Source organism: Sinocyclocheilus rhinocerous, unplaced genomic scaffold (genome assembly GCF_001515625.1).
Source record: "Sinocyclocheilus rhinocerous isolate Xijiao unplaced genomic scaffold, SAMN03320098_v1.1 scaffold336, whole genome shotgun sequence".
Taxonomy (NCBI): domain Eukaryota; kingdom Metazoa; phylum Chordata; class Actinopteri; order Cypriniformes; family Cyprinidae; genus Sinocyclocheilus; species Sinocyclocheilus rhinocerous.
Window position 1 is genome coordinate 250,380 of NW_015660498.1, and position 8,124 is coordinate 258,503.

General features: G+C 36.0%; 1 long non-coding RNA gene across 1 annotated transcript in view; it reads left to right on the plus strand.

Annotated features, from left to right (window-relative positions):
• The window catches only part of LOC107725062 (uncharacterized), an 11,154-nt gene extending 8,308 nt beyond the window's left edge, over positions 1-2,846 (plus strand). Inside the window, exon 3 of the long non-coding RNA XR_001638084.1 lies at positions 2,753-2,846. This is a non-coding gene — a long non-coding RNA (uncharacterized LOC107725062). The remainder of the gene's footprint in view (positions 1-2,752) is intronic.
• The last annotated feature ends 5,278 nt before the right edge of the window (positions 2,847-8,124 follow it).

Sequence of the window (8,124 nt, forward strand, 5' to 3'; positions counted from 1 at the left end):
CAAAGGCGCTGTATGTCGGCACGCTGCCCACGAGGCCATCGGCGCCGACATAACACTTTTTTTTTAACCAAAAAAGTTTGTAAAAAAAAAATGTTATAAGTGTTTTTATAATAATATATAATTTTAAATAAAATATAAATAAATATTCCAAAACAAACCTTTATTTATTTATTTATTTCAGTGAATTTGTTGATTTTAGTTCACAACACTGTAAATAGTTTTACAGTTCAAATAACACTTTTTTTTTACATTAGATGTAGGTGTTTTTATAATAATATATCAATTTAAATAAAATATAAATAAATATTCTAAAACAAACCTTTATTTATTGATTTATTTATTGATTTATTTATTTATTTCAGTGAATTTGTTGATTTTAGTTCACAACACTGGTCGCTCACAGTCGCATGATTATTAATGAACATGTCTTATATTTTTAGACTGTTCATCACAGAAAGCTATCGCGTGGCTTCAACAATTTTGCAATATAGTGCAATAAGTCACATAGACTACTTTTATTATATTCTGTGTTGCTTTTATGTTGCTTTTGTGTCATTTTGAAGCTTTTAAAACTCCAGTCTCCAATTATTGTGGCTGCATGCATTGAAAAAAAAAAAAGTGTAGGTGAAACAATTTCCACTCAGACATTACATTTCACAAATAATTACAGCAAAACAGCAAGTAACACATTGAATTAAACATAAACCTTTGAAGTAGAAAGAGTTACATAGTATTGTAAAACATATTCCAATAATCTCTGTTTTCATTACAACTTTAAATATTTTACTGTATGGAAATAAATATATATGATTTATTCATTGTAATAGATTTTGGAATTTAATAACTATTATGTTTAAGTTATAACGTTTTTTATGCTATAACATAACGCATGTTAGTAAAATATGAGCTTTTTGTTTTGACTAAATGTTCTTTTATAAAATGACTGGGCTCATGTTGTCCCTTTAACTTTACAGTTACAGTACATTATCTTCAAAAAGCAGAAGATCTGCTCTAAATGATCTGCAGCCGTGGCACCTGTGGCAGGCACATGCCAAATTATTATTTGCACCGCAACCAGCCATGCTCAACACTTTGGTCTTGATAAATCATATCAAAGAAAGCTTGCATCTTATTCTAAATGAAAACCTCTCTCTCTCTCTCTCTCTCTCTTTCTCTCTCTCTCTTTTTGCAGAGAACATTTCAGACAGATAAATCTAGAGCAGACACATGCACTTGCCCTGCATTAATGCTGATTTATTCACCACAAAGATGCTTTAGATATGCTGATACCAGTTAACCTGTTCCTGTACCCAGCAGTGAACATCACAACATCAATCAAAAACCCTATTGAAAATGGGACATCATTTTTGAGTCATGTGTGTGACTGTAGATTGCATATCAGCTTGCTAAAACAGAGCGAACAAGAGTGCATAATAATAAAAAGAAGAATCAGCTCCAAACTTAAGGCCCATTATGATTTGGTCTCAAAAACCACATTGTTTCATCAATCTTAAACATTCTATTCAAGAAGTTACCCGAGACTGTCAACAAGCCGAGGACAATGCCAGTTTACTGTACACACACAAACTTCTACACAATTACATGTGATGGCACGTGCCTTTGGCCAGAGGAAGTTGATTTGCCTATTTCAATGGAACTTTATCTGTCACAAATATTTTTTATAAGAGGTATTTTCCCTCAGAATGAGGCTCAGAGGCCGTTCTCAGAAAACGTCACGCAGATGAAGGACTGTTTGTGGATCTGTTGGCCTCTTAGACGCAGATCGCAGTGATTGAGTGGCTAATGCTTCTGTGTGTTTACCGGCTCTTATTTTTCAGGCTATTAAAATGCCAGAATTGATCCTTGATCAGATTTCTTTCTGTAAAACATATTCAACCCATGACCTCTGATTGAAAAGTATTGATTGATTTTTTTAATCAATAGTGTGTCCTATAAATAATCAGCCATTCTATTTTGTTTTGAGTATAAGTTTTCTGAAAACTATGAAAAAATACAAAATGTTAGAAATGTGTTTTTTGTGATTTTTTATTTATTTATGTGCCACATTTTAGTATAGATTGTAAAATGAATCTGTCACAATTTGCAAAGAGCCTGTTAGTGAAGAACTGGGCAGTTGAAGAGTATATTGGACCTGACAGAAAACCTGTGTCTTGCAGAGAAAAACAGTGTTTCGGATGCCGTATGTAAAGAGGGCATTTCTAAAAGGCAGAGCTGAAATAAATCAAAATAAAATAAAATAAAGAAAATGTCTGTGAAAAACTAAAATATGACTATATTGCTGCTAGACTTTACTAACATTATAAGAGATCTTCATGAAAATTAAAAACCAAAAATGGTGGTATGACCCTGTTGAGGAACCAGTTGACTCAGCAAAGTTCTCTGCTAGTGTCTCTTTATTTTATTTGATTTTTTTCACTGTCTGATTTCCCCTTCTCCTGGCCTGACGTCAGAGTCCCACCGAGATCAAAAGAATAAAAATGCTTCTCAAGCACTTTGCTTCAACAGAAACTCGAGCTGCCTCGGGCCACACAGGGAATTTTATATGTAAAATCATTGCCGTTCACCGGTGGTAAGCAGTTATGAATGAAAGACAAAAGACCTTTGACACAAAAAGGGTTTAGATATTCTGTGTTTAAAGTGAACTGCAAATCATCCAATCGTCTCTGTGGCTTTCGTAAAACCAACATCCCAGCTCTAGCTTCAGTAGTTTGTGTTGTGTGTGTTTCTGTAGAGGTCGAGTGGTGGGATGGCAGTGACTGTGGTTCCTCACATGCAGTCTCCTGCTGTGTGTCACCCACAAAACCCAGCTCCATACAGACCCCTGTACGGCCAGCACATCACCCTGCAGGAGGTGCCCAACGGACCAGAGCTCAGCCCCAAAGGTAAGACAACAGATGCTCTGTGTGTGTGTGTGTGTGTGTGTGTGTGTGTGTGTGTGTGCGCGCGCCCACATCACCCTGCAGGAGGTGCCCAACGGACCAGAGCTCAGCCCCAAAGGTAAGACAACAGAGATGCTCTGTGTGTGTGTGTGTGTGTGTGCGCCCAGGGACGAGTGTTTGAGGGATATTAACGAATCAAGACCAAGTTTCTTCATGTATATATTCTGATTTATAAATAAATAATGTTTGCACAATCATCACTGACATTATTTTTTTATACTTTGTCCAGTATTTACCTTTCTTAGATTGTACAATTTAAAATAAACATTATATATAAAATCTAAAATATTCATTAAATAAACAACAACAACAACAACGACAACAATAATACTACTAATAATAATTACTACTACTACTATATAAAGGCCAAGTTTATTCTTACTGTATATGTTCTGAATTATAAATGAATCATAAACATAACATAAACATCATCATAGACATTTTTAAAATACAATTTAAATAAAAAAAACATGATTATTATTATTATTATTATTATTATTATTATTATTACCATTGTATATTCCCTTTCTTAGATTATAAACAAAGATTTTCAAAGTAAACATTAATAAATTTCTTTTACATTTTGTTTATATTATAGACATTATAAATTATATTATAATTTATATATTTATAAAATATATTATATTTATATAATATATACACACACACACACACACACACATATATATATATATATATATATATATATATATAGGTATATTTAAAAATGTGTGTGTGTGTGTGCGCAGTGGGTGTGAAAGTCAAACGTCTCTGTGTGCCATTGAGAAGGTGATTAGCTACACCTGATTGAGTTTACAAGTCATATAAGGAGGGGGGTGATCCTTTTCCCAACTCAGTGATTCTGTTTTTATTTATTTATAAAAAAGAAATTCTGACATGTTGGTGTTATATCTTTCACTTGGATGTTATAACTTGCACTGAGTAAATACAGCTGGATAAACAAAAACTGCGGCTTCATTTCAGGCTGCAAAGCAACAAAATGTGATTATTTTAAAGGGGGGTGATTCTTTTCTATACCCACTGTATATATATAGAGAGATAAAATGTATTATTATTATTTTTATTATTATTATAGCGTTATTTTATCTAATTTTGTTTTGCACAATTCATAGGTTCATATAATTTTAAATTTAAAAAGTCTTATTTTTTATTATTATTATTTTTTATGTAGTATTTAGCTTCTCTACTTATAAAAATTACTTTTCTTTTCCCTCTTACTTTAACCTCTCCCCTTCATACTGGTACGTATCGCCCATTTCATTGTCCAATCAATTCCTGATCGCTAAAATCATTCCATCCAACACGTTATCTCATTACAAATTTAGTTTCACTCTGAAATGTCATATTTGAGACGTAAAATGGGTTGCGGGCAGAAAAAAAACGCATGACTCAGAATGAGGTCAATATACTCTTGACACAATGTAAATTTGAGGCCTGCTTGGTGTAAAACAGATCTTTGTGTTTGTGTGTGTGTGTGTGTGTGTGAGAGAGACGTGCATGTGCGCAAACACACGCTTCAGATTTGAGGAGGAGGAAACTACGATGCATCTGGTAAAAGCATCTCTTTGGGGGTCAATGTCCCCGTCATCCCCCAGAGAACAATGTTTTCTCTGCCATACTCAGTGTATGTGTGTTTTTATTTGTGTGTGTTGGATAGAGGAGGTGACTGCATGCTCTGGATTTTTCTGTCCAGGACATTTTTTTAAAATGTTTATTCAGAATGAGAACATTCCTCCCAGTGTTTGACATCAGCCTCCCTGCTTTTCAAAACGCCAGAAAAAACGGCGACATGCGCCATCTGTACGTACATGTGTGTGTTGGGATGGATCCAGCAGTGGCACCAACTATCGCTTGACACCTCCCCAAATGGGACACAAGGCCACAAGGGTACAAGGGCACGAGGGCTCAGCAGCGGCCGTCCTTTTCCCAAGCCTCAGGGCCCCTCAGGGAGCGCGAGGGGGATCGGACCGGGTCGGGTTTGATGGGATTTGCTGATGTTTGTTGCTGGAGCCACTCACTGAAAGTCTCCAGCTTCGCCTGAGTACGTTGCACCATCATAAACAATGTCAACTGGAAAAAAAACGACCTCTTGAACGTTTTCCTTGGAGGTGATGCTTGTGAGGGCCGAGCGCTGTGAACGCTCTGATGTTTGGGGTTTTATTTAATACGACGGGCTGTGTGTTTAGAGAGATTTTAGAGGCCAGCAGAATCCAGAGATGCTGTTTCTCAGTCGTTTCTTTAGTCATGAGTGAGGCACAGTTTAGTCAGATCTAAAGCGAACGAGCTCGCCTGTGTGAGACGGTAACCTCAAAACACACTCTTGAACTGCCATCCAAGCCACCGCGTGCAAAAACCGTTGGACTGCTACAGCTGTTAGTCAGAATGAAACGGGCCACCCTCCTGTCACCCAGAAGCTCTTGTCTGGAGCAGTTAGAATGACTTTTTACCTTATACTTTGATCTGAAGTCATCAAGTGTCAATTTGACACTTTTTGTGGCCTATTGCAAATATATTTAAATACACAAATATATTTAAAGTTTCAATAGAAATGATATTAAAGTATATTTTAGTTTATAATACATGCTTGTCAGTACATTAAACAGTAACTTTAACCATATTTCAAAGACAATAGAAGTAATTATGAAACTATATTAAGTCCTACTTAAGTGGGTCAAAAAAAGTTGCGTTTAATATAAATTTAGGCTAATACATTTTCATTTAATTGTAAATAGCATGCAATTCGTGTCCGAAAAAGAGTGTATTACTTTTTCCACAATGGAAATTAGCCATCAGTTTGTCATTTCAATACACCTTTTGTGACCTATTGCATATATATTTAAATAAATGACATAAAAGTTTGGCATTAAAGTATATTTTAGTTTATCATAAATGATTGCCAGTACATTCAGCAGTAACTTTAACAATATTTCAAAGACAATAGAAGTAATTATGACACTACATAAAGAAGCACTCAAGTCCTACTAAAGTGGGTCAAAAAAAAAGTTCATGCAACTGCATTTAATATACATTTAAACTGATGCATTTTAATTTATTTGGAAATAACATTCAATTAAGTGTCTGGAAACAGGCAAAAGTCTCCCAATTTATTTGAATTCACACCTACTGTTTTTAAAAGAGTTTACTTCTTTTTCACAATGAAAATTAGTCATCAGTTTGTGGTTTTAATACACTTTTTGTTGGCCCAGTCACAGCCTTGCCATACTGAACTGCATTTGAAAACTGAATTAAATTCAAGCGATATCTGTAATTTGCCTGCCCATTGCTTTTTGCTCCACTGTCAATCCCACAATCCGTCACATAATTTGCTGATTAACTCCCACAGAGAACGAATGCGAACCGCCCACTCACACTCCGCTGTGGTCATGCACGTTTATTACTAATTTGGTGCATGACTTTATGATGTTAAGCGTTACCTCAGAACTGACAGACTCTGTTTTTCGGTTCGGGATTACGTCTGTTTTTCCGTCCTTTTCACGACAGCAAAATCTTTCGGAAAGGTGTGACCACATGTAGTTCCTTATGTAATTTCCCAATTTTTTTGACTACATGATTTGGCTTTCCAGACGTAATTTTTTCCTCTGTCCTTTTTTTAGTACTATCCAATCACGTGCAAAAGCTTATGATGTTTAACAAACCAGTGCCATTATTGCTGCAAATGAAGGTGGAATTTATTCCATGACTATTAGAACAGCAGGCTGGCCTTTGGTTTCCAGGTGTGCCATGAAACATGCCGCGTGACACACCATAACACACATAGACATGCACAGACGCCCACATGTTTTCAGACAGCTTCAGCGGAGCTGTACGAGTCCTGCACCTGTAGGCGCAGGTGCAGGCAGTTAAACCAGAGACAGGCTGTAAACGGCTTTTGCGTACTACACATATGGGACCTGTATGTGGAGAGGGAAAGCTTGTGTCAGTTTTCTGCGACGTGTCACACACTGTTGCTCCTCAAGTCCATCAAGAAGTAATTATTTGTCTGTACTATTTCACAAAGAACATGCACTGGTAGACTATACTTTTCTATTTAGCATGCATGCAATCATGTAACAAATCTACTTCTGTACAGACCAGATGTGAATGCTTCCAAATAAAAACCATTGTGCAATAAGGAGACATTTATCTGCATAAAACTCTGGGAAGATCTAGAGATTCAACAATGATAAAATGCTTTAAACTGCGCAGAGTAGGCCAACTACAGAAAAACCATTGTGCAATAAGGAGACATTTATCTGCATAAAACTCTGGGAAGATCTAGAGATTTAACAATGATAAAATGCTTTAAACTGCGCAGAGTAGGCCAACTACACGCTTATCATTATCGGCCCTTGTGAAAAAGAACCATGCTGAATTGTATTGAATGTGCATTTGTAGTGTACTTCAAATATTATATAGTACCTTTAGGGAAGTGACGATTATATATTGTATATGATGCGTCTCTGCTGTTGGTTGTAATATTGGTGAAGTAAATCCACACTTTGCTGAAGAAGTGTTAGCAAACTCTTGAGCAGCAACAACAGTACCATGTACTCCGCCATTGTTGTGTATGTTTGTTCGTGCTTTCCTTTAAAATCGACACGTACTGCGCATGCCTACATACCTAACACGTACTACGTCATGACGTCACCGTTTTCAAAGATTCCCGTTTTGGGTGTTTACATGGAAAAGACAATGGTGCCGTTTTCAAAAATATGCGTTTTCAGTCCCCAAAACGCCGTTGTCGTGTAAACGAACAGGCAAAATGCATAAAATGTTTCCCGTTTCTGGCGGAAAACGTAGTTGTGTAAACGGCCTGAGAAGTACTTTGACCATTAGCCAGTAACGCATTACAAGTAGCGTGAGTTATGTAATCAAATTACTTTTTTTTCAAGTAACTAGTAAAGTAACACATTACTTTGAAATTTACAAGAGAATATCTGAGTTACTTTTTCAAAGTAACGCAAGTTACTTTGTTTTCCCATTTATTCACTGACAGCAGAGCTATCCCATGTTGAGAGAAATTGGGAGTAAGTGCAGAGGCAGAGGCTTAGTAATTTCACTTTTGGTGTGAAAGGACCTTTACAGTTACCAAAATATAACTTATGTGTTTTTTTTATTATTATTAATTAATAATCAAGCCCAG